The 26,684-nt window shown below is 46.3% G+C and overlaps 1 protein-coding gene across 1 annotated transcript in view; it reads left to right on the top strand.

The window, feature by feature from the left end:
• The window catches only part of FSTL4 (follistatin like 4), a 526,907-nt gene that overhangs the window by 316,457 nt on the left and 183,766 nt on the right, over positions 1-26,684 (top strand). The window lies entirely within an intron of this gene.

Raw genomic sequence — 26,684 nt, 5'->3', positions numbered from 1 at the left:
TGTATCCACCTCCAGAGACTCCCGGCCTTTCGAGGAGGCTCCTTGGAGAGCAGAATCTAGGCAGACCTTTGGGATAGGGCAGGGAGGGGAAGAGAATGCTCACGACAGAACCCACCATAGGCCTATGACAGAAACAGAAAAAGGCTGCTGAGCCTCCCAGGCACCCAGAGGGGAGGGCCAGAGCTCCAGGCTCTCCCTGCAGGCCCCAAGGCCACAATGGTGTGACCGGGACATCAAGGCATTCTCAGCGGCGAAGCACAGGTCTGTTGACTTGCAATAGCCACTACCCGTGGCTGCCTGCTGCCACGTGGAGGGCCATTTTCCAACTTTCACGTGTGGGCTGTGGTAGCGGGAGTGCGGGAGGGACGTGTCCTAGAACCGACAGGGCTCTGGTAGGTCGAGTTTCTCCTGTGATGGAAATAGTCTTGGACACTTTCATGGCTATGCTTAGGATGCTAACACTGAGGTGCTTCAGAAATCATGAGGCACATTATGGAAATGAGGCCAAAATGAGTCCAAGAAAAATGTGCCTGGTCTGAAAGCTCTGCCCAGCCGCATGCCTGCCGATTCCACAGCCCTGTGAGCACTAAAACACTTGACCACTTGCTCCAGTTTTATTGGCCGTGTTGAATTTTATAGACTGATGTTCCGTTCTCCAGTTTCCAATATCCCCCAAATTGCATCTTTCTAAAGGTTTTTATTTCTGCATCAGAGTGTGCCCAGCCTCCCTCGCCATCGGTTATTCAAACAGCATTTCTCACGTCATGCCAGGGAAAAACAACCACCATGAAACCTGCCTTGGTGAGGGATGATGGGGGAGAGCTGGAGAGGGTTGGGGGGTGGCCAGTGCAAACAATCAGGGCTCAGTTCTGCTTCATGCGATTGAATTTATCTACTGAATCCTTCTGATTCATTGAGGCTTTATACAGATTTTGTGAATGCCTACCTAATGGACAGCGGTACCAACAAGCTCCCAGAGAGACCTGGGTTAGCCCAGCTCTGCCATTTCCCAGCTGTGTGGTCTTAGACATATCACTCCACTTCTCTGGGCCTTTCCCTTTGCTGTAAAATGAGACCATTGCTGTAAAATGGAACTATTGGCAGCACCACCTGCTCTATGGAGAAAAGTAAATGAGATGCCACACAGAAACCACTTAGCATGTGGCAGGCACATCACAGGTGTTGTGTATTAATGACACCTGTCATCATCTTTTAATCCACCCTGGCCTCAGGCCTAGAGCAGGGAGAGGAAGAGATCGTGCAGGGAGCACAGAGACAGGAATAAGGCCCTGCCCAGCAGCTATGGGGCCTCCATGGGTCGCTGGTGGGTAGAACTGGGGAGGAAGGTGCTGAGCACAGGTCTTGTGCTGTCCTAGAGATGCCTACCTGGAACCAGGCCTCCTCCTCTTGTAGACCTACCCCTGTGGGTCTGGATCCCCTGGAGGAGCCTTCTCTGCTTCCTGCACAGATCAGCTCCAGTCCTGGGCAATGGGAAGGCTGGACTGACTCTCTCCTCCAGCATTCCTACAGGGAGTGCCCAGCAAACAGGAAGATCTGTCCAATGACCCCGGGCCTTGGCAGGGATGGGAGGCAGGCCAGCCCTAGGGAGGGGGCTTTGGGTGAGCACTTCTCCACTTTCACCAGAGCCATGGTTCCAAAGGGGGGGATGGGGGGAAACAGTGACAGAGAGTTGGGGGCAGGGGGTCTTAGAAGGGAAGAGAGGGGGTAAAGGACCCTATCATACAACCCCACCCCAAGATAACAGTAGAATATTAATGCCATCTTCAGCTGCACCAATGACAATTTGTCTTTTGTCCATAATTTCCAGGGAGTTACTGATAGAGGAAACCAAAAAACACCTTCTTTTTTCATGCAAACAGAAATTCTAAATTCATCCATGTTCCATTCTCTTTTCCTACCAGTCTTTACAAAGAGAAGTTCTGACTTCATTTTCCAATCTTACTTGCACCCCAGAAGTCTCTCTTAGGATGCTGCTTGTGGGGCCAGAGCAGGGAGAGAACAGGGGAGGTGGTGGTGGATTCCAAGAGGCTGCAGTTTGGAGCACACCCTCGGTGGCCAGGCCCCTGCACCCTTGGTGGGGGGGGGAGGGGAGGGGTAGGTCTTCCTGAGCACTGCGGCTGGGGGTGGGGGGGTGTTACCAGGGCCCTCATGCTCTGCCGGGGAGGAGAGGCGATATTCTAAGCCCCGTTTTCAAGAAAACTTGTGGTATCACATTCCGGTTGCTATGGCAATGGAATTCCTTGTGAATGCAGAATGAAATATAACATCATTTTAGGGATCATTAGCATTTGAGAAAAGCAAAACTGAACTCAAAAGCATCGCTTCAGCTCATATTTGTAGCTTTTGATACCGGCTCTCTGGAGAGCCCAGGCAGGGTGTCTCTCGCCGAAAACCAGGGGGACAGAGGGATGTAGGGTGTCCTATCTCTTTCTTCTTGTGGCACAGTGTCACATTTCTCCTCAGCACCACATACCGCCAGAGAATACCATGATAGTGGGTGGACTTCTCTGTAACTTTAACTTCTTTAAGACTTTGTGTTTTAAAAGTTGTCTTGTGACATGGTGTTGTGTACCAGCTGGCACTTTTAAAATTGTTTTTCTGTCTCGGTTTCGAACGCACGCCATATCTCTTGCCCTGTTCGGGAAGACACGCTTGCCTTTCAGCTGTCACTCACTACCCCGGAGTTGTATTATCCCAGATGATACAGTGTCATAGTTGGGCAGTTTTCCAAACAAACCATGAAATTGTGGAAGAGAGCCTGTTAGGACCACCGTTCTAAATGGATCTTAAGATTCCTCATCCTGTATGGTGTTTCTAGGTGCATTTTGCTGCTTCAGAGAAGAGTTCCTGGGCTCATGAAATCAGAGGAAATGATTTCCACTTTTAACCCAAAATTTAAACATACATTTAAAAATTAAAATTTTGGGGGTGCCTGGGTGGCTCAGTCAGTTAAGCATCTAATTTCAGCTCAGGCCATGAGCTCGCAGTTTCTGGGTTCAAGCCCTCTCTTAGACCCTGTGCTGACAGCTCAGAGCCTAGAGTCTGCTTTGGATTCTGTATCACCTTGTCTCTCTGCCCCTCTTTGACTTGTGCTCTGTCTATCTCTGTCTCTCAAAAATAAGTTTTAAAAATGTAAAATATTAAATATAAATAAAAATAAAATTTTTAAATTATTTATTTTTTATCTTTTTTAAATTAATAGTTTATTACCAAGTTGGTTTCCATATAACACCCAGTGCTCTTCCCCACAAGTGTCCCTCTCCATGACCATCACCCTCTTCCCCTTCCCCCTCCCTCTTCAGCCCTCAGTTTGTTCTCAGCATTCAAGTCTCTCGTGATTTGCCTCACTCTCTCTCCCCAACTCTTTCCCCCCCCCCTTTCCCCTCCCCATGATCTCCTATTAGGTTTCTCCTGTTGGACCTATGAGTGACAACATATGGTATCTGTCCTTCTCTGCCTGACTTATTTCACTTAGCATGACTCCCTCAAGGTCCATCCACTTTCCTACAAATGGCCAGATTTCATTCTTTCTCATTGCCATGTAGTATTCCATTGTTTATATAAACCACATCTTCTTGATCCATTCATCAATTGATGGACATTAAAATTTTAAATTTAATTTTTTTTAATTTTTAAAGTTAAAAATTTTTTATTTAATTTTCTTAATTTTTAAAATTAAAATTTTTTATTTAATTTTTTTTAATTTAAATTTTTAATTTTTAAATTTAAAAATTTAACCAAAAATTTTAACCAAAAATCTAAACATGTTTAAATATAAACACACTCACAAATCTTTTCTGTAAATGTTATTACACTACAAGGCAATACAAACCCAACCTTTCGTTGCAAGGTATAGCTGACTGGTGTTACTGCCAAGGACTTCTTTCTTTTCTTCTTCTTGTTGTGTTATCCTTGTTACTTTGAATGTTGTTGCCTTAGGAACTTAAATTCGGTCTTCCTACCTCCAGGGCATTTCCATACTTTTTGCCAATCTTTCCTGCCCTGTCTGGGAGAGCTGCTCACATTTCTAGGCATGGGCCCAGCTCAGGTCTCAGTTAGAGCAGGCCCCTGAATGAGAGCATGGTGAGAGCGTCGCTGGGAGGCCCAGGCGGGGGGCAGCGTGGCCCAGGCTCCCAGGGGCCGGCCTGAGATCAGTCCTGGGGCCACCTCGTTGGACAAGGCATGTAAGCTCTCTGCGCCTCACTTACCCCGTCTGTCAAACGTGAGTGATGGCAGCACCGACCTCCCACAGTGCTGTGAGAGCCAGAAACTGGCCAGGCCTGGCACAGAGTGCACTTCCTTCTGTAAGCAGGGTCAGGATGATGGAGATGCTCTGGCCAACTTTGGGACACAACTGAGGGGCTCCTGCTACCCATGTGCAGTGCTGTGTAGGAGCTGAGAGCTCAGGGCAGTGGGTGCTCCTGTGAATGAGGAGAGAGAAGTTCTCCATAGTTATTTAATGAATGGCTAGAATTTTGATCTCCAAATGATCAAACTGAACTCAGCTTCTCCAGCGGCCTTGCTGTTCTAGAAAGAGGTGTAAGGAATCCTTTAAGTTCACCTAGAGAGTTAGTAGAGATGCAAAAGGAGATCCAGTAGCCCCTGATTCTGGGTCTAGGGGTAATTTCTGGAAAGATTCTTGGGAACTGTGGGCTGAACCTCAAGGGGGGATTCTTCTGCCCAAGGGTGAGAAGGGGCATGTCTCAGGAAGAGACAGTGAGGTGCATCTCCAAGGGTGAGTGAGGGCACGAGGGCTTCCTAGGGGTGCAGGCATGGGGTACCTGCAGGGAAGAGCCAGGGACTCAGATGCAGGTCCTGGGGAGCGCGGGTCCACACTGGATAAAGGTAGGCACATGAGGAAGGTGGGCAGGAAAGGCCCATGCGCCAGGCCAGGCAGTTTGCACCCAAGCAGACTGCGTGTCTGATGAGCCACTCCAACTTTCCCATTCTCCAGACAGGGACGCTGAGGCCCAGAGGGCCGGGGTCTACTGCAGGTTACGGGGGCTCTGCCTTGCCTCTGCAGCCCGCCCTCAGGAGCGCCCACAGCTTCTGCACCAGCTTTCCAGCAAGGCGCCTTCACAGCACATGCATTTGCTCTACCCTTTCCCCCTGGAGACCTCCTGGTGCTGAGGTGGAGGGCTCAGGAGCCATGGTCTGCGGGGAAGGCCTGGGGCACTCCTGGACTGGGGTGGGGGGCCTACTGCCCAGGTTGGCAAGAAGTCCGGGAGAGAGCTACTCCGGGAAAGCTGGCTCAGTCATGCCAAACTCGTGGGGCCTCTAATATCACAGCACCAGACCTGTCTCCCCTGGGAGGAAGGAATGGGCTGCTGGAAGAGCCCAGGGACAAACCAGCAGAGCATCTAACACCAACCTGAAGGCCCTTCCTGGCTTTTTGGCCTTGTCTGTCTGGCTTTTGGGCACTGGCCTCCACTTTCTCTCCAAAGCCCCTTTCCTGTTTCCAATTTCTTCAGATTGCCCTTCCACTCCTGGTCCCACCCGCATTCTGCCCAGAGGCGGCTGCTCCTCCAGTCCTGCAGAGCAGTCTCTGTGCACCCAGTGCCCTTCCTGGCCTTCCCTTCAAGCTCCACACAGGAAGTGCAGTCATTCTCTGCCAAGCCACCCAGTTTCACAGGCATTATTGAGTGTCCCCTGGGTGCCCAGGCTGTGCTGAACCTAATGACACCCATATGATCAGGACTCCGGTCTGACCTCATGGAATTGACAACCAAAAGTGGGGTTTACCTCCAGCCCCCAGCACTCTGACTCCCTGGGCCAGTATGTGGGGGCTGCTCTAGCCAGAGACTCCCCCCACACAAGACATCAAGGACAAGTGGAGATCATGGACTGTGTGCCCTGTTTCATAGCCTTCCCCGTAGATTCTGCCCACACCAGTGCAAGCACCTGGGGTGGCTGAGAGGCAGGTCCAGCAGCAGCCCCCCACCCCTGCCCAGGGCAGCAGCCCTGGGAGCTCAGTCATCTGTCCCTTGTATCTGCTTCCACCATCAAGAAACACAGCTTCTCACAAACATGTATGTTCTCAGGAGATTTCCTCTAGGTCTTATGCAAGAAAACGTCCTGGTGTGAGCACCCCACAAACGTGCAAGAATGTTATCAGTGCAGCATGTGTGGTGTGCTTCACAGAACCGCTGTGCTTTGGATGAATTAATTACATTCCAGTAATTAAAAATTGCTAATAAGTTACTGAGCTGAGAAAGTCTCACACATCGATTTCGCTTATGGAAACAAGCCACAGCCTCTGAGGCCCCCGCATTGTTTTCTGCCCTTTCCTGACCTCCCTCCCTCACATGTCCAACCCCTCCTCAGTCACCTGGGCCAGCTCCGGGCATCCTCCCAGTCCCGGCATCCCTCTAGACACCAGTTCCTGTTCCCCCCTCCCTTCTCTACTCACCTATACGCTCCCCACACGGGGTGCCTCCACTGCCCCAGCTCCCACGTTCCACCCAGCAGGGTCCACACTCGCTCCTGTCCCCATTACGATCAGCATGTCCTACATGCCAAGTCCACATGGCACTGTCCAGGCCTGCTCTTACCCGCGGTGGCATCAGTGTTCTTTCTCCTGCCATTCCCAACGGGCTTCTGCCTCCCCACTAGCTTTCCACATGTGGGTTCTCTCTGAGCCCCCCTCAGCCCCCTTAACTTTGCACCCCCCTCACTGTTCCTGCCATGCCTCACATGCAGGTAAGACCCAGCTGTATCTTCACCCCGACCTCTCCTCCACGTTTCATTTGCAGGTTTTCCTCACCAAAGCCCCATGGCCACCTCGAGTTCAGTGTGTCCTGAATGAACTTCCCACCCCTCCGCTCCCGCTGTCCCTGACCTCCCCTCTCCTTACGCAGCATCTGTCTCAGTGATAGAGACAGCCTCTTCACCATCCAGGGGACTGGACCCCAGGAGACTGCTGCCTCCTTGCAGCTGAATCCCCACACCATAAACCCCACCGAAGTTACTTCTTTATGATTTCTTTTTTTAAGATTATTTATTTTGAGAGAGAAGGAGTGGGGAAGGGGCAGAGAGGCGGAGAGAGAATCCCAAGCAGGCTCCACCCTATCATCACAGAGCCCAATGTGGGGCTTAATCCTACAAACCATGAGATCATGACCTGAGCTGAGATCAGAAGTCTGACGCTTAACTGACTGAGCCACCCAGGTGCCCCAACTTCTTTATAACTTCTTAGCTGTGCCCCTTCTTCTCCACCTCCTCTGGTACCACACACATGCATCCTCACCTACACAACCTCTGTGATCCCCTACCGGCTCTCCCAGCTCCTGGCCAGATACTCCTTTATCCCTACCTTTTATATGGCTTTAAGAGCAAGCTTTCCAAGAGGTCACTTCGACTATAGCCCTCCCCTGCCTTCACCTTTCCATCCATTCATTCAGCAAACATACACCCCCTGTGAGTCAGGTTTGTTCCAGGCACTGGGGACACAGCAATGCATGAAATGGACATGATTCCTGCCCTGGTGGTACATGTGACCTCTTGTTCTAAGTAAGAGATAAAGTGTTTCAGGCCTTGACAAGTGCCCTGGAGGAGAAAAAGGAGGCACAGGGGTTTGTGAGAGCTCCTAATATGAGAAGAGACGTCTGAGCCGATACTTGAAGGAGGTTGAGAGGTTAGGGAATGAGATATTTGAAAATCTGGGGGAGGAGTGGCCAGTGCAGAGACCCTGAGATGAGAGTTCCCCCGGCATATTTGGGGATCAACAAAAAGAGAGTGAGCTGAGGAAGGCAAGAGAGATCCTAGTGGAAGTCAGAGGAGCGTCATTGGCCACTGGAAGCACAAGCTCTTAACCACTATTCTCTGTTGCCTTTTAATTATTCTGCCACACCCACCAGTGGGTGGCCTTGAGGCCACCATCCTGTTCACCACCACCCCAGAAAGCTCTGTGGGTTGTGCTATGGCTGGAAGAGACGACCTGCCCAGGGGCTGCCAAACATCTACAAGTTCCTCCTTCACCTGAATTAAACCCAGGGCCCTGGGGATTTCCTATGAGCCTCAAGCTGACCAAGGTGCCATCAGAATGTCTTCCAAGAGGAGGGTCCTCCTTCTTTTATAACTTCTTGGCAGCCTGCCTGTCTTTCCACTCTACTGGATATCCTTACATGTGAGGAAATATGATATATCTTTCTAGCACTTGGAGATGTTCCATTCATTTTTTTTGGATGAACACACAAATTGATAATTATGTGTTAAATAGGATATATGCAATCACTGGAGGTCCCCAAGTGAGAGAATGGGAAGCCCCAGTTAGAGGCCTTCTGAAGCATATGCATCAGAGGGTCCCAGCAAAAGAAAGGCTGGATTTATTGACATGCACAAAGACATGTTGGATTCTCCGTGGTAGGGGAGCATCATGGGTGTTGAGGGAACACAAGGAAAGGAGGGAGAAGGAGGCAGAGGAGAGGGTGTCATGGAACCTCCTGCTCCCCAAGCTTCTCTCTGGTAGGATGCTCAAGGAAGGCCCTGCCTAAACAGAAGGGGTGCCTTTAGCTCTCCAGCTACTTATAACCACATCGTGAAGCCCATGGCCAACACTGAGGAGCCTCTGGATGATGATCAAGAGTCAAATGTTTAATTACTGGGGCAAGAAGGAGTTGATTTGGGACTTCTTTCAGCTTCTTGCCTATTGCACCTTCAATTAAGATCAAGGCCCTGGGTAGCAGCCGCTAAATGACACTGCATATTGAATCTCTGTGCTCAAGCAGTTTATCTAATTATCTGTGTGACAAACTCAGCAGCTGTCAGACCAGCCACAACTCAAATATGTTGACTCGGGGCCCCCAGGGCTGCAAATATTTTGTGCTTACTAACAGGCTGAGAGGAAGGGCTTACGTGCTCTTTGGTGCACATGGAACCCCTTTCAGGTTCTTCTCTTGTCTGATGATGGAAGCTGCTGAGGGAGCCAGCAGTGGGGAGGATGGTGCAGGAGGTGAGAAGAGGCCTGGGGTCAGTCCTTCTCAGTGGCCGACCCTCCCTGCCTTACCCCCAGCCCCTGCAGCTGTCATGGATGTCCAGGTTCTCTGTCTGCTCTTCTAAATAGGGAAGCACTAGCCCAATATGGGAGAAACATTTACCCTTGTAACAAATTAACTGAAACAAATCAAGGGAGTTGGGGAGCAGGTGCACACAGTGGCCTAGTAACACATAGGTGACTGCTCATCTCTACCAGCAGAAAATGTGTGCATGAATGCAATGACTAAGAGGTCCCCAAGTGAGAGAATAGGAGTTGCATCACTGAATGCATGCTCACATCCAGTGATCCAACACTCAGCCTGTGAAGATGAGTCCTCAACCAGGAAAGCCAAAGGGATGGAGCTATAAAAAGCTGAGGCCCAGGCCTCTGCCACATCCTGGAGCCTGGGGAACTGCCCACAGTTCCTATCACGGGTGAACTGCTGCCCAACCCCTTGCCAGATGCCATCTGTGACTTCCCTCACTAGCTTCCCTCAACAGTGACAGCGTGTGGGCACCTTGTCCTGGTAAGTGCTGTCCTGTGCCTTTCTTCTTGTGTTCTCTTTTGCTTTGATGCATTTTGATTGCTCATTAATGAAGGTAATCAGAATGAAACTACTTTGGAAAAGCTCCTCTAAATGAAACTAGTAAAATTGCTTTGCTTGCAGGAAATTAAAATCATCAGACACAATGAACTCTACCCACTTATCAGAAGCGGGGGGTCAGAACGGTGCCTTTCTCTTTGTAGCTGAAGGAGGGATGCATGCCGTGACCTGGCAGGCACATTGGCCCACTTGTTTTCCTTAGGACACCTCTGTTTCCTCCTCCACTGATTGTCTTTTAGTCTAGTCTCACCTATTTTTTTTAAATTTTTCAATGTTTTTCTATTTTTGAGGAAGAGAGACAGAGCACAAGTGAGGGAGGGGCAGAGAAAGAGAGGGAAACACAGAATCTGAAGCAGGCTCCAGCCTCTGAGCCTGATGTGGGGCTCCAGCCCACGAACTACGAGATCATGATCTGAGCCAAAGTTAGACGCTCAACCAAATGAGCTTCCCAGGTACCCCATTCCCACCCATTTTGATTACAAAGCTGTGACCTGAAGACCTGGTCCCCAGGGGTCCAGCAGGTGCCTCTGTGAGCCCAAGCCTGCCCCACTCGTTCTACTGGACTTTCTATGATGTCTCCATCCATACCTCATTCTCTCCCTCCCTTGCTCTCTCCATCCCTCCCTGCCTCCCTTTTCCTCCATCCTCCCTTCCCTTCTTCTCCCCACCATGCTATGTGGTTCACCCAGTGATTCCGGTTTCCATTCAAATATAACAAACCCAGGATCTTTTTCATTGGGTTTTACAAAGCACTTCACTTATACCCAGTTTTGTGTGCACCCTTGTAGTTGAGTTTATCCCAGTCCAAGCCTGTCCAATGGTTTCAGGAACCCTAGATGAGAGGCACATGAGGGAGGGTATGGTGTGTCTGGTAGCTGAATCTTTGCAGATGAGGGGTGGTGATCAGGAACACAGGACTGAGGAAGAGGTCTGGGCAAAGCTATAGAAGGAGGAATACCCCAGAGGGAGGAGAAGGTTTGAAAGGGGACATCCCAGGACACAGGGCAGCAGTAGGCACAGTAGCAGAAAGGATCAGCAACACATCATCCCAGTTACATGCAAAGTTTGTTAGTTGTCCTTTCTGCCCAAAACTCCAGACTTTCAAGGGAGTCTCTCAACTGTTTATAGCAACAAGTGCTGGTTACAGGGGAGCCATGATCAGACCCAGACCCCCAGTACTGACACTTTGCGGCAATGACCGTGAACAATCTGGACAATCTTGCCAGGGCTGGGGCAAGAGGGAATGGAGGTGAAGATGGACAGACCTGCCTGAACAAGAACAAACGAGAAATTGACGTCAGCCACACAGAAGAGGAATTGTTCCCTCAGGATGCAAAGAAAGGGGGAAATTATTACAAAAAAAAAAAAAAAAGCAAGCTCAGTAGACAGCCACTGTGTTCTCTCAATTCAAGAAAACATGAACCCTGAAATGGGATGAAAAATGGGATTATAAATTGGCTGAGCCACAGCCAAAAATGAAATGGAAGCTGAAGGAGGTAAGGAATGACTATATAGAATCTGGAATACTGGAGCCCAAGTGCCCCCATGTTTCAAGCAGTGAAGGGGAAGATTAACAATGCAGAAATCAAACAGTTGTTCCTCCACAGGGAGAGGACAAACTTGAAAACCTCTCTCAGAATGCATAGAGAAAGGAAAGAAAAAAGTAAAGAATAATAATAATAAATGTGAGAAAAGATGATAGGTAGGTAAGACAGGGATGAAAGTTTAGCTTTTGGTCATCAGTCTTCTTAAAGACCCTGGAGTAAATCAAAGGGACACAGTAAGTGAAGAAAGATTGTTTTTTAAATTGTCCTGAGCTGAAAGATTCCTAAAATAAGTCCAAATGAAACTGCTAAATTTCAGAATTTCAAAAAATTTTTCAAATATATTTGAAGTGATCAGGCAGAGAGAAAATGGTCTTCTATAAAGGAAGAAAGAAAACCAACTGGTCTTGGGCTTTCCTGCAGGATTAAGAATCAAGGCAATGGAGGACATCTGTATAGTTTTGAGGTGATAATTCTACACTCTTCAAATAATGACCCCTGTGTGGAAGTAACATAAAGGGCAGAGGCTCACATAACATACCACCTATGTATTCTTGACTGGAAAAAACATAAAGATGAATCCCCAACAATCTAGGGACAAATCAAATTTGGGAAAGACGAAGGCCACAGTCCTCGTAGCCTAGAGGTGAGCTAGGGACTCCTTATGTAAAAAGTTGTTGAAATGATTGTTTCAAACAGAGTTACCCACAATTGCAAAGACTAAATGAAGTTAAATGCAGCTAATCTCTTTGACTCCCTTGTGGGGATTTCAACAGAACCTGCATGATTCTTGCCTTTAGTGTGTTAAAAAGCATACATCAGCTCAACTAGGCAATTTTCTATTAAGTCCATCCTTCTTGCCCAGAAGGACCCAGTCCTGGCCCCAAACAAGTGTCCCAGGTTGTCCCCAATCACACCTGGAGGCTTTGCTCCTGCCTTTGCTATTGTGGCCAGAGACTGGGGGTGGGGTCAGCCCCGAGTGAGGTGACCTACCCTAAGATTGGGCCCTCATGCCTTCATCATGGTGGGTGAAGTATGCCTCCCCCTCCAGGAAGCTTGCTTGGGTTTGTAACTGGAATAGAATACTCCAACATGTTATAGGGTGTCCTCCTCAGGCAACGATGCCCTTATTAATGGCACATGTCAGTGTGCCAGCAGTGTGGCCTGGATTCTTGATTCTGATGTCCTGATCAGAATATGTGGTTGATTGACACACAAGGAGTGAATAAGAGCTGAGCCTTGTTGACAGAAAAAAGCCAAGAAGGCAAAAGGTCTGACCTCTTGGGAGATGAAGGTAGAGATTAGACCCCTAAGATGGCAGAGCCCCACGATGTAGCCATGCACAGGAGAAAAGGAGCGGCCATCAGGGTGGGCTCACCATTATGGTGGCCACCATTCACTGAGTGCCTGCCAGGCTCCTAGTCCACACCAGATGCTTAATGGGCATCAACTCCTATAATTCTCCCAATTGTCATTTCACTTTAGGGGCAAAGTGAGGCCAAATAACCTGCCCATTTACCAAGCTAAATGAGACCTGCCTTCCTCTGTCACTGTGTGCCAGCTGCCCCTCCTGCAGGTGGAGGGCCCTCTCTCGGGGGGCACAGAATGCTTGACGTGAACTTGGCAGAATGCACAAGACTTGGCCAACAGGGTGTGGGGGAGGGCAGCACTAAGTAGAAATACTTAATGCAGATTCACCATTAGAGGTTCTTAAGACTCACCACGTGCAACTTACCAGAGAATGTGTGTGTAAAAGTGGTCTTCCCCTAAAAGGAAAAGTATAGAATGTCACTTTCCCATGGACATCAAAGACTGTCACTGCCATTCCTTTTAATGAAGTGAATCTTACTGACACACATTCAGTCTTTAAACCCCAGTGACTGGCACCATGTGGAGATGGGAGGTGACCGCCCCACAAAGGGAGTGCCCGCTCTCTGCCAAGGGACATGCAGGGACAGGCAACCTGCCATGCTTCCTGATTGCTCCTTTCTCTGTCTCTACCTCAGTCTCTATTCCTTCTTACCAGTGTCCCCACCCCACCCACTGCTGCATTTTAGCTGCACGAAGGCCTTATTTACACGCCAGGCTTGTCTCAAGAAGCACTCCTAACAATTTTAAAGGAACAAACGTTCCATTTTAAAAAGACTTGTGGATCTCAGGGCAAACCGTTGTGGGTCTCAGGAAGACCTAATGAAGAGAGGGATCTCTAGAAAAGGCAAACAAGGCCCACTGCTGGGAAATGGGGTTTCTCTCCTACGAGAAATGCCAGCAGGAGAGCACACGCTAATTTAGAGAAACAGTTAATAGGAAGCAAGGTGCACCCTTGAACATGTCTGTCTAGAAGGTTGGGGAAGAAATAAGCCCCACGCAGAGGCACCACCAGGCTTCCTTTGGGTATAGCTTCACAGGGTCTCAGTTGGCTATGATTATAATTCAGTATTTGCAGCATTTATTGTGATGTTACACATCTCACCCTTTTTTAGAGACCAGAGATCAGATGGGAACAGAGAACAGGGAAAGGATTCATGTTAAAAGCCCATGTTACCTGCCAGGCCCAGTGTACTGTATAGACCAGATCACATTCAGTCGTACAACCGCCCTTCACCACAAGGACTTTTATTATCCTGACTCGGCAGAGGTGGACCCCAAGGTCAGAGAGGTTTAGTGACTTGCCCGAGAACAAGGAGGGGAGAGCTGTCACTCACATTCACACCTGTCTTATTTAACACGTGCTCTTTGCTTTTCCTGCTCTGCTATGTCTCTTGTGTGTATAATGATTTGTATAATTAATAGAAGAAAGCAAGCCTTGGAAATCATCTGATTGTGAAAGCACCCCATGATCGTTGTTCAGCAACCTAGCAAATTGTGTCTGTGTTCACAGTCCAGAGCACTTCTGTTCCGAAGGCAACTTTTTTGTACGTCACCTTGCTGTTGGTCAACTTGCTGATGGTCACCTTGCTGTTGGCCACTCTTGCCTCAACAAAAGAATGGTGGTTTTTTGAAAACCTTTGTTCTTTTGTTGTCTTGGCTCATTCTATGCCATGCCATATGTAGATACAATCATTTTTATAAGTAAAAAATGCAAGAGACCTCACAGTAAGCAATACCCAGTCACTGCCTTGGTCCGGCTTGGCTGGGAAGCATGTGTGGCTCACCTCAGAGGAGCCAGTGGACAGAAAGGCTGACCCCCTGACTGGTTGGGTTCTGGGGGTCCAGGAACCAGTGGGACAGCCCAAGATGGCAGCCCTGGAAAAGGGGCTCAGACTGGTGTGATCGAGGAAAGGGCCTCTCACTCAGGAACCCATGAGCAACACCAAGATGTGCCCTGAACTTCACTCCACCTGTTCGTTCACATCCCCAGGGCAAGTATAGTGGTGATCCTGTCCTCAGCATCATCTGGGTCAAGGTTATATTTCAGGATTTGTTAGGAAAACCTGGGATTCATATGTCTGGGCTATTCATAACTTGGCCAGTCTTAACAACAGAGCCTTTCATTTATTTGAGAAAATTGCTGAGCACCTACTGTGTGCTAGGCTTGTTTTAGAGGCTGGGGACTCAAGAAGAGTGTGATGTGGTCCCTGCCCTTGGGGAGCTCATAGTGAAGAAACGTGTTAACCAGAGTGATGAGTCTGTTACAGAAAGAACCAGGGAGGCCTCCTGGAGGAGGTACCATCCTGGCTGAGTATTAAATGATGAGCAGAAATGACTTAGACAAAGAGTACGAGGAAGGACCTTCTAGGCCAAGGCTAATGTGTGAATCCAAAATGGGAAGCCCCAAGCCAACCGATGATTCAACCAGCACAAAGCTTGAGGCAGGGAAGTGCAGCAAGAGCTGAGTTTGAGAAGGAGCTCTGGCCAAACCAGGGCTAGACCTCGAAAGTCAGGCTAGGGAGCACAGGCTCTCTCCTGTGGGCAAAACTCTCTAGGGTTTGCAACCAGTCTGGCTGGTGTTTAGAAAGATCACACAGTGTTGTCAAAGTGGGAGTGGCTGGTGGTGGTGAGACTCTGGAGGCAGGGAGGCCCACGAGGAGGTATTCCCTGCCTTTAGCAGAGAGACGTGGAAGCCGGCCATAGGGGAGTGGACAAACCTGACAACTACTTAGGAAGAGTAAATTTGACAGGACAAGAGACTGACTGGGAGGGAGCAGAGGGAGGAGGAGATTGGGGTTGGGAGATGTCCAGGCTCCTGGTCTGGATGGATTTGGGTGCCTTTCTCACTGAGGTGAAGACCCAGGAGTGAGAGCCTAGAGGTTGGTGAGAAAGTTAAGATTTGCCCTCAGTTGTAGAGGTGAGGGTCCAAGGCCCCGTGGGACATCTTGGGGAGAGGAGTTATGTTTGTCTAAAGAGCCTATACCTCTAGACCACACCGTTCCTATCTAAGGAGGTTTTCAAGTTTTTTGGTTTTCAAAGTCAGCCCTGCCTCCTGCCACTGCTGGAGGCACTGCTGTTTCTCACCAGAGAAACAGACCAGTAGGGGTGTGTGTGTGTGTGTGTGTGTGTGTGTGTGTGTGTGTGTGTGTGTGTGTGTGTTCCTTGTAAAGAGATTTATTCTAAGGGTTGGCTCATATGATAATGTTGGCTGGAAAGTCCTAAATCTGCAGGTAGGCCAGCAGGCTGGAGACCCAGAAGGGACCAATGTTCCTGTTTGAGTCTGGAGGCTGTCTACTAGAGAATTCTTAGTTGAAGGATGACTGTTTTTTTTGTTCTATTCAGACCTGAAACTGCCCGTATGAGACCCACCCATATCCTGGAAGGCAATCTGCTTTATTCAGAGTCCACCAATGTAAATGTTAATTGCATCCCAAGCACTATCACATAAAACACCCAGAAAGATATTGGACCACATATGTAGGCATTGGTGGCCTAGCAAGTTGACACCTACTTACCCCAGATTGTTCTAAATGCCTTGCTTAGTCCTTGGCCAGGCCCTGTCTAACTCCACTTTGTCAGGGCGCTTGTACTGCTGCCCCGTCTAGAGGGCAGGATGCTGACCCTGAAGGAAAGTGCTTGGCTATCCAGTTGGATGGAGGCATGCATCCTTCACCCAGGGGCTCAATCTGTGTCCCTGGGCTGTGTGTGGTGGGAGGGGGGCTCTTTAGGTCATTACACCTGCATCCCCTGAATTGCAAACCATTGTACCCTACCCCCCACCCAGCCCCCAGGAATTCCACAGGAGGGTGAGGGAACAACTCTTGACCCCAGAAATCCCCACCTGCCTCACCCAGCAGACTTAGAAGTAAGTGGCTTTCTGCCAATGGCTGTTTTCCCAGAAAGTTGTTTTCTTTCTCAGGCCTAATAGTTTAAACAGTAACTGCTTGAAATTATACTTAAACATTCAAATGATGGAAGATGCAAACTGGAGGGGGGAAAGATCAAAGCAGATCCAAGACATCAGATTGGTCAGGACACAAGAAAGACACACAAGTGGCAGGAGATGGTGGCAGGGCACAGAGGCGCTGATCAGATCCTAAGGCAGCTCCGTTCCTAGGAAACCTTTGTCTGGGAGCTGCACGCTTACAGCGGTTCAGAGAGACAGGAATCAGTGTATTTAATCAGCAGCCTTGGCTGACTGGAGCGTGGGGGAGAGGGAACAGGAAACGTGTAGTTCCTCCTAGAAATGGGTAACAGGCTCCAGCAGGAGACCCGCCTCCTAATAAGGCAGTGGCCAATTAACAGAGCAAATGTTTGAGGTATCCCCGCCAAGGAGGTAATGTCTGGTCTTCTCCCAGACCCCCCAGGCCCTGGCCAGTCAGACAGGCAGGTACGTGACTTAAGTTAATTGCAGAAAAGCTCCTTCCAGGGAAGTGGGCGCTGGCTTGTCATTTAAAGGGACCAAGATTTGCTTTCGACAAGCATCTGTCTGACCCAAGATAGGACATATCCCCTCTCCCCACACTTCTCTGCATGTGGGGTTTTTCCCAGGGCACCCCAGAGCCAGAGGGCAAGGCTGGGAATCTGAGGACCCTGGAGAATTTTGGCAGGAGGGGCTGTGTTGGGCAAACCTCGTCCATGGTCCAGAAGAAGGTGGCTCTTTTTCCCATCCCCATGGTGTCTGCTGAGCCCCGCTAAGAGCCTGCAGGGCCAGGAATCCAGGGCTGATCAGGAAGGAATACAGGATGAGGGCCACAAAAGAGGCTGTGACTGGGGGACCTGAGAAGCTCAGGGTAGGGCAGAGTCATGGTGGGCTGGACTTGCTCCTATGTGAGGAGGTAGTTATGCTTACAGGAAGGTTCGTTTCTGAAGGGGCCAGAGGGTAATGTGTCAGTGCAGCCCATGTGGACACCCTTGGCCTCACCTAGTGGAAGTAGGAGCCGGGTGAGAGTGGGGTAAGCTGACTGCATACCCCCCAGTCTCTCTCCTTCCTGCTGTCCCCTCCCTGCTGCTCTCCTCCCCTATCCCCTTCCCTATCCACTTTCCCCGGGAGTATTTTGTCGAGTGTGCCCACATGTATCTGAAACAAGAGGCTGAATAGTAACATGTTTCTCAGTGAGCTTAAAGTATTGGCAGCATGGCACACCCCCTAGGTTTGACTTTTTTTTTAATGTATTTATTTATTTTGAGAGAGAGACAGCACCAGTGGAGGAGGGGCAGAGGGAGAGGGAGACAGAGGATCCCAAGTAAGCTTTGTGTTGTGAGCACAGAGCCTATCATGGGGCTCGAACTTAGGAACTGTGAGATGAAGATCTGAGCCAAAACGAAGAGTCAGACGCTTAACAGACTGAGCCACCCAGGTGCCCTTAGTTTTGACTTTTTAACGACTTAATGAATTTCTCTAACGTTAGACTCCGTTGAAGTAGTGATTGTGCTGCCCTGGGCCTCGTCCCTGGTGGGAGGCAGCGGACGGAGCCCCCTCCCCTCTGACTCTTCAAGGCTGTGAGAACCGTGTCCACTCTGAGCTTGAGAGTTTGTCCTGGGTTACAGGACTCCCTCTCCCTGCTCACTCACAAGTCTGGATCTTGAATTCAGTGACTGACTCATAAAGAGCTAGTTCTCGGTGTTCCTGCTTCCTGTCTAAAGTGGAAGGAGAGGGTGCTGAGAACTAACAATCCTGGGGCAGAAGGAGGGAACTCTTCCTCCAGGAGGAGGAGGCAGAGGCGCCTTGCTTGTGCGGTGGTTACAAGTGCTCAGGAACCCCCTAAGGGTGGACTTCTCCCTTGTGCTACCATCCAGCCCCTCGGCTCAGTGCCTCACACACACCCACTTCGCCCCTTCAACACTGATTTTCACCCCCATCGCTGACAGCAAAGGGGTGGCAAGCGAGCACCTGTGCTGTGCTGCTCTGCGCTCTGGGGTTCCCACTCACACCTCCGTCAAAGCACACGTAAGGTCACATGTGCAAACGGACACGTGTGCCTCCATGAGAACACGTTTCTCATCACAGTCCCTCTCTAGTGCTTAGAAAAATTCCTATGGGGGTGCCTAGGTAGTTCCGTTGGGCATCAAACTCTTGATTTTGGCTCAGGCCATGATCTCACAGTTTGTCAAGTTCAAGTCCCTCATCAGGCTTGGTGCTGAGGATGTGGAGTCTGCTTGGGATTCTCTCCATCCTTCTCTCTCTGCCCCTCCCCTGCTCTTGCTCTCTGTCTCTCAAATAAATAAACCATAAAAAAAGAAGAGAAAAATTCCTCTGGAGACTGGAAGTCCTAAAAACAGAAAATAAGAGCTAATGAGTTTAAGGCTAAAACTGCGTTTTTTGGTGTGCTTCAGAAGAAAACAATCTCCTTTCACATCATTTCAGTACCTCTTGGTTATTATATCTACATTTAATGTTTTGTCCACCAGGTATCCTGCCTATGCAAGCAGGAATGAAAAAGCCACAAAAAGAAGCTATTCTTTTAAAGTCTCCTTCAGAGCAATTTGAAATTTTTAGCATAAGAAAAGCACTTACATCAATCCTACAGAGATTATTTCCTAAAGACAAAGTTTTACATCCTGAGGCCTCCAAGTTTTTAAGGATGTCCAGAAAATTAATATTTTATAGACGAGACTAAAAGGCTGTGCATCAGTTTCTGAGGTTTCTGCGCCGGCCTGGGTGTGGGCCTGGTTCCACAGTGTGAGTGTGCAGAAGCCTGTGTTGTCGCCTTGGCACAACAGTAACCTATTAGCTGGGAGAGGATAGGTAACATCATCCCTGCAGTGAGCTGTGAGGACCAGGGCTGCCTGCTCACTGCGGTAGCCTGGGCTTGATGTTTGCTTAGGAGAGGGAAGGACAGCAGGGAAAGGACTGGATGACAGCAAGCCTGGTTGTCACCTGGGTCCGAGGAACAGAGAGCAGTTGACGACACGAAGCCCAGAAGGGACTGAGAAGTCCCTCGGGAGTGGGGCTCACATGGCAGTGTCCCTTCCACAGGATGTGCCCTGGTGTCACCGAAGTGTTCCCCGTCTGTGTTCACCTCTTCCCCCAAGATCGGGCTCTGTGAGTCTCCGTGATGGCGGGCACAGAGGTGTGCCCACATGCAGGGCTGAGCCACAAGCACATTCCAAGGAAGGGAAGCCACCTGTTGAAAAGTCTTTTTCTTCATTTTTTGAATTAGGAAAGATGATGTACCGACAGAAGAGGATACAAAACGTATATGTGCAGTGAGAAGAATAGCCATTAAGAGCCATGTTTTCGGAATTCAGGCTGTGCTTTCGAAACACTCCCTCCCTCCTGCCCTGCCCCCACATACCCTTCTCCCTCCCGCTGGAGGACACCACTGTCTTCTCTGACTTCCAGGATCATATTATGTTCTGGCTTTTTTTTTATAGTTGTCTCCCCTAAATACATGTTGAAACATGGTTGACTTTTTGATAGTTTTGAAAGTCATATAAAATGGAATTGTGCTGGCAGATGGTCTTTTCTGATTCGCTGCTTTCATATTTGGGAGACTCATCCATCGAGAGTATAGCTGTAGCTCGGTGGTTTGTGTTGCTCAAAATCCCAGTGTGTGAAGGTACCACACTGTGTCCCTTCTCCTTCTGACAGCCAGCATCAGTTTCCATTTGGGGTATGCCAAGTGATGCCACCGGAATCATTCTCCTAGATGTCTCGTGCTGCGCATGTGCAACTGTGTCTCTGGGGTGTGTCCCAGGGCAGCACGCTGCTTTGGCCTTACTCGATACCCTCCTACTGTTTTCTAAAATCATCAGCCAGTTTTCCGTGAAAGCAGCAGTGTATTAGAGCTCCTGCCATTCACATTAGGAACCCTGTGACAGCTAAACATTTTTAATTTTTGTTAGTCGATTAGAATATGATATGGTATCTTATTGTGGTTTTTCATTGGTATTTTCCTGCTTACTGAGACTAAGCATTACTTCATTGATTTATTGACCATTTTGATTTCCCCTTTTCTGAAGTACCTTCCCAGGTCTTTTGCACATTTTTCTATTTAATTGTTTGTCTTTTTTGTCTTCATTTGTAGGAGTTCTTTATATATTCAGGATACTTATTCTTTGTTGATTATATTTATTACAAACATAGTTTTCCAATGGTGGCTTAACTTCTTGCTCTGTCCTTGTTTCTTTTTAAGGATGGAAGTTCTTAATTTTAATATAGTCAGCTTTATCAAAATTTTCCTTTATGTTATAATGTATAAATATAAAATGTACACTTTTAACTTACATGGTGTTCTATGTCAATTATATCTATATTAAGAAAATGATTATGGTTAATGGATTTTGCCCCTTTTATCTATTTATTTTTAAGTTTGTTTGTTTTGAGAGTGAGCGAGCACACAAGCTGGGGAGGGCAGAGAGAGAGAATCCCAAGCAGGTGCCACACTGCCAGCACAGAGCCCAGTGTGGGGCTCAAACCCACAAACCATGAGATCATGGCCTGACCCGAAGTCTAGAGTTGGAGGCTTAACCAACTGAGCACCCAGGCACCTAGATTTTGCCCCCTTTTAAAGAAATCCTTCCCTGCTCCCAAAGCCTGACATTATTCTACATCCTCTTCTACAGGGTTGCTTTTTTCATTTAGGTTTTTTTTTTTAACATAATAGCTTTATTGAGATATCACTCACATACCATTCAATTTACCCATCTAAAGTGTACAATTCATGGGTTTTAATACATCCAAAGATTTGTGCCACCACCACTATACACAATTTTAAAACTTCTTCATTACCTCCAAAAAGAAACCCTGCACATATTAACAGACAACTCCTCATTCATTCGCCATCCCTAACCACAGCCCTGCAGCCTTAGCAAACACTAATCGACTTTCTGTTCCTATACGTTTGCCTATACTGGACATTTCAGACAATATGGAGTCTTTCACAACTGACTTCTTGCACTTAGCATAATGTTTTCAAGATTCGTCCGTGTTTAGCATGTATCAGTTCTTCATTCTTATTTATTACCAGGTAAGACTCTCTTGCACGGACATACCAAATTTTATCCATTCATCAGTTGAGGGACATTTCAGCCAGAACTTCCACTTTGGGCTCTGATACGTATGATGCTGTAAACATTTGTGTACAAGTTTTTGTGTGGATATACACCATCATTTCTTTCGGCTCTTCATATAGGAGTAGTTTTGCTGAGTCGTATGTTAACTCTGTGTTCAACCTTTTGAAGAACTGCTGGACTGTTTTCCCGAGCAGCTGTACCATTTTACGTTCCCACCAGCAGTGACTGAGGGTTACAGCTTCTCCGTATCTTCGCTAGCAGTTGTTATTATCTGTCTTTTTTAACTAGTCATCCACGCAGATGTGAAGTGGTAACTCATATGGTTTTGACTTACGTTCCCTAGGTGGATAATGATGTTGAGGGAGCATCTTTTCATGTGACTACTGGTCATTTGTACATCTTCTTCTGAAAACTGGCTGTCACCTTTACCCATTTTTTAATTGGGCAATTTGTCTTTTTCACATTGTTTTAAGAGCACATTATATATTCTCCATACAAGTCTCTTATATATACGCTTTGCGAATATTTTCTCCCATTCTATGGGTTCTCTTTTCATTTTATGTTATTCTTTAAAAAGAACGAAAGTTTTTATTTGGATGAAGTACAATGCATCTATTTTTTCACTTGTCACTTGTGTTTTGGTGACATATTTAAGAAACCTTTACCTAACCCGAGGTCACAAAGATTACTCCTTTTTTTTTCTAAGAGGCTTACAGTTTTAGCATTTACATTTAGATCTTACATACACTTATATCATTGTGAGTTAATTTTTGCATGTGTTGTGATAGACGGCTGCAGTGTCCTGCTTTTCCGTGTGAAGATCAGTTGTCCCAGCACCATTTATTTTAAAGACTACTCCTCCCCCTTTGGTTTTGGCACACCTGTTGAAAATAAATTAACCGTGATTTTAAAGATTTATTGCTAACTATCAGTTCTGTTCCATTTATCTATATGTCTGTCCGCATGCTGGTACCACACTTGCTTGATTAGTGTAGCGTTGTAACAAGTTTTACACTCAGGAAATGTGTGTCCTCCACACACATGTGTGTGGTTCCTCTGCGGCACTAGTTTGGCTCTTCTGTGTCCTTTGTGTTTCCATATGGATTTTTGGAGCAGCTTGTTAATTTCTGCAGAGAAGCCAGCTGACGTTCTGATGGGCATCGCATTGACTAAGTAGGTGACTTTGGGAAGTGTCGCCATCTTAGCAGCATTAAGTCCTCTGATCCGTGACCATGGGCTGTCCTTCCATCTATTTTGGCCTTCTTCCCTTTCTCTGAACATTTTTTTGTAGTTATGGCAGTGTAACTTTTACGCTTCTTCGGTTAAATTCATCCCTAACTATTTTATTTATTTTGAATTTGTTGTCAATGGAATTGTTTTCATCTTTTCGTTTTCAGAGTGCTTACTGCCAAAGTATGGAAATACAATTAGTGTTTATATCTTCAACTTGTACCTTTCACCCTTGCCAAATTCATTTATTCTAATATAGGTTTTGGTATTGAATAATTTATGATTATCTGAATAAAGATAATGCAGGTATAAGTAGAGATAGTTTTACTTCTTCCTTTCTAATCTGGATGCCTTATATTTCATTTCCTTACCTAACTGCCCTGGCCAGAACCTCCAGTACAGTGGTACAAACAGACATACTTGACTTTTTTTAATTTTTTAATGTTTTATTTTTTTTTTTTTTTTGAGAGAGAGAGAGAGACATTGTGAGCAGGGAAGGTTTAGAGAGAGAGGGAGACACAGAGTCTGAAGACAGGCTCCAGGCTCTAAGCTAGCTGTCAGCACAGAGCCCAACGGGGGGCTTGAACCTACCAACTGCGAGATCATGACCTAAGCTGAATCCGGACACTTAACTGACTGAGCCACCCAGGTGCCCCCAGACATACTCGTCTTGTTCCTGATCCCAGGGGAAAGCATTCAGTCTTCTACCACTAAGTATGAAGTTAGCCCTGAGTTATCCATAGAGCCCCTTTATCAGGTTGAGAAGCTCCCTTTTACTCCTACTTTGTTTTTGTTTTTATCAAAAAGGAGTGTTAAGTTTTATCAAATACTTTTTCCGCAACTGTTGAGATGATCATATGGTTTTGGGGTCGTTTTTTTGAGAGAGAGAAAACAAGCAGGAGAGAGAACACTCATGCTGTGGAGGGCCAGAGAGAGACTTCTAAGCAGGCTCCACACTCAGCTCTGGGCTCTACACAGGGCTCAGTCTCACCACCGTGAGATCATGACCTGCCCCAAAATGAAGAGTCGGAAGCCTAACTGGCTGAGCCACCCAGGCGCCCCTGTTTTCGTTCTTTTATCTACTGATATTGTATATTACATTAGTTGGTTTTCATATATTAAACCACTGTTAAACTCCTTGATATGTGTGTGGTCATGGTGTATAATCCCTATGTGTTGCTGGATTTGGTCTATTAATATTTTGTTGAAGATTTTTTGTATCTATTCATTATAAGATATTGGTCAGTAATTTTGTTTTCTTATGATGTCTAATTTAGATCAGGGTGATACTGGTTTCACACAAAGAGTTGAAAAGTGTCTTCTCCTCTTACTTTGTGTGAATAAGTTTATGAAGAATTGGTATCAGTTCTTCTTAAATGTTGGTAGACTTTACCAGTGAATACACATGACCCTAGGCATTGCTTTGTGGTATTTTTAAAAATAATTAGTCAAATAACTTGTATAGATTTTCTATTGCTTCTTTTTTTTTTTTTTTTTTTTTTTTTTGAGAGACAGCGCAAGCAGGGAAGGGTCAGAGAGAGGGAGATACAGAATCTGAAGCAGGCTCCAGGCTCTGAGCTCTCAGCACAGAGCCCAACACGGGGCTTGAACCCACGAACCGTGAGATCATGACCTGAGCCGAAGCTGGACGCTCAACTGACCGAGCCACCCAGGTGCCCCTTCTATTGCTTCTTAAGTCAGTTTTAGTAGCTTGTTTTTGTACAAATGTATCCAATTCCTCAGAGTTACCTAATTTGTTGGCCTACAGAGGTTCATATTATTACCTCATTATCCTTTTGTATTCAGTAGAGTCCATAGAAATGTTTTTTTCCTGTTTTTAGTAACTGGAGCCTTCTATATTAGTTCTCACCAGTCTTGCTACATTTTTATCAGTTTTGTTGGTTGTGTTTTAGGAAACAACTTTTGGTTTTATTGATTTTCTCTCTTTCCCTTTTCTTTTCCACTAATTTCTACTCTCATCTTGACTCTTTCCTTCCCCACTTGCTTTAGGTTTTGTTGGCTCTTCTTTTTCCAGTGCGTTGTGGTAGAAAGTTCAGCTGTTAACTTGAGATTCGTTTCTTTCCCACCATAGGCACCCACATCTGTGAAGTCCTTCCCCTCTAAGATCTCTGTTCGCTGCATTCACAAGTTTCATTACGTTGCATCTTTATTTTCATTCATCTCAGAGTATTTTCTAGTCTCCTCTGTGATTTCTTCTTTGACATGTTGGTTATGTATGAGTGTGTTATTTAATTTTTACATATCTGCGACTTTCCCAAATTTAACTTTTTATAGCAATTTGTAATTACATTCTGTGTGGTAGGAAAATATATATTATTTCAGTCCTTTTAAATTTATTAAGCCTTTTTTATGGTCTATAATGTGGTCTCCCCTAGAGGATGTCATATGCACTTGAGAAAAATATGTATTCTGCTGGTTTGGGATGGACTTTTATAGAGCTCTCCTGGGTCTAATTGGTTTACATTGTTTTCCAAGTGTTCTATTTCTTTGTGTGTCTTTCGCCTTGTGGCTCCATCCATTCTTAAAAGTGGATTTTTAAGCTACCAACTGTTATTGGTGAATTCTCCCTTCAATTCTGTCAGTTTTTGCTTCTTGTATTTTGGGGCTCTGTTGTTAGGTGCATATGTTTATAACTGTTAAAGCTTACAGATGAATTGATCCTTTTATCACTATAAAATGTCCCTCTTTATCTCTAGTAACATCTTTATAGTATGTCTTCTGTAGGCAGCATATATTTTTATCTTATACATTCTAACAAGTGCTGCCTTTGGATTGTTTAATCCATCACATCTAATATTATCACTGATATATATACATCTGCCATTTTACTTTGTTTTCTGTATGTCTCGTGTCATTTTGTTCCTCTCTTCCTCTCTTATTGCTTACTTTTCCATCGAGTGATGGAATATCTAATGTAATATTTTAAGATTTTTAATGAAATGTTACTATTTTTCTGTACTTACTGTCTTACTGGTTGTTCTAGGGTTAACTGTATACATCTAATTTATCTGAGTATACCTCAGATTCATACTAAATTCCAGTAAGATACAGAAACATTACTCCTATATACTTCTATTTCCTCTTCCAATTTTTCTATTATTGTTGTACATATTACATCTATGTATGCTACAAACCCAGTAATACATTGTCATAATCATTACTTTATATAATTTTTTCATTTAAATAAACATAAAAAGGAGAGCAAGTACATATTCATTGAACTTGTTACATAAACCTTTTATTTGTCATTTCTGGTTCTCTTCATTATTTTTATACTTTCAAGTTACCATTTAGTATCCTTTTCTTACTTCAATAAAGTTTTGCACCCACCCACCTCCCTTGTGCTCTTATTGTCAAATATGTTAAATTTCTATGTGTTATAGACCCAACAATACAAATTATATACATATTGTTTCATACAGTTGCTTTTTATCTTTTCTTTTTGGCTTTTTTTTATTCATTCATTTAATCAGTATTTATTTAGCACTCCATATTATATTTTTATATATTTTTTAAATAGTTTATTGTCAAATTCGTTTCCATACAACACCCAGTGCTCTTCCCCATAAGTGCCCTCCTCCATCACCACCCACCCCTTTCCCTTCAACCCTCAGTTTATTTTCAGCATTCAACAGTCTCTCAAGTTTTGCATCCTTCTCTCTCCCCAATTCTCTTTTCCCCATCCCCTCCCCTGGTCCTCCATCAGGTTTCTCCTGCTTTCCTGCCAGACCTATGCGTGCAAACATATGGTTTCTATCCTTCTCTGCCTGACTTATTTCTCTTAGCATGACACCCTCAAGGTCCATCCACTTTCCTACAAATGGCCATATGTCATTCTTTCCCATTGCCATGTAGTACTCCATCGTGTATACATACCACATCTTCTTGATCCATTCGTCAG

This window comes from Suricata suricatta, chromosome 6, assembly GCF_006229205.1.
Source record: "Suricata suricatta isolate VVHF042 chromosome 6, meerkat_22Aug2017_6uvM2_HiC, whole genome shotgun sequence".
In the NCBI taxonomy this organism is placed as follows: Eukaryota; Metazoa; Chordata; class Mammalia; order Carnivora; family Herpestidae; genus Suricata; species Suricata suricatta.
The sequence above is the reverse complement of the archived record's forward strand: the minus strand, read 5'-3'. Positions and strand labels throughout refer to the sequence as shown.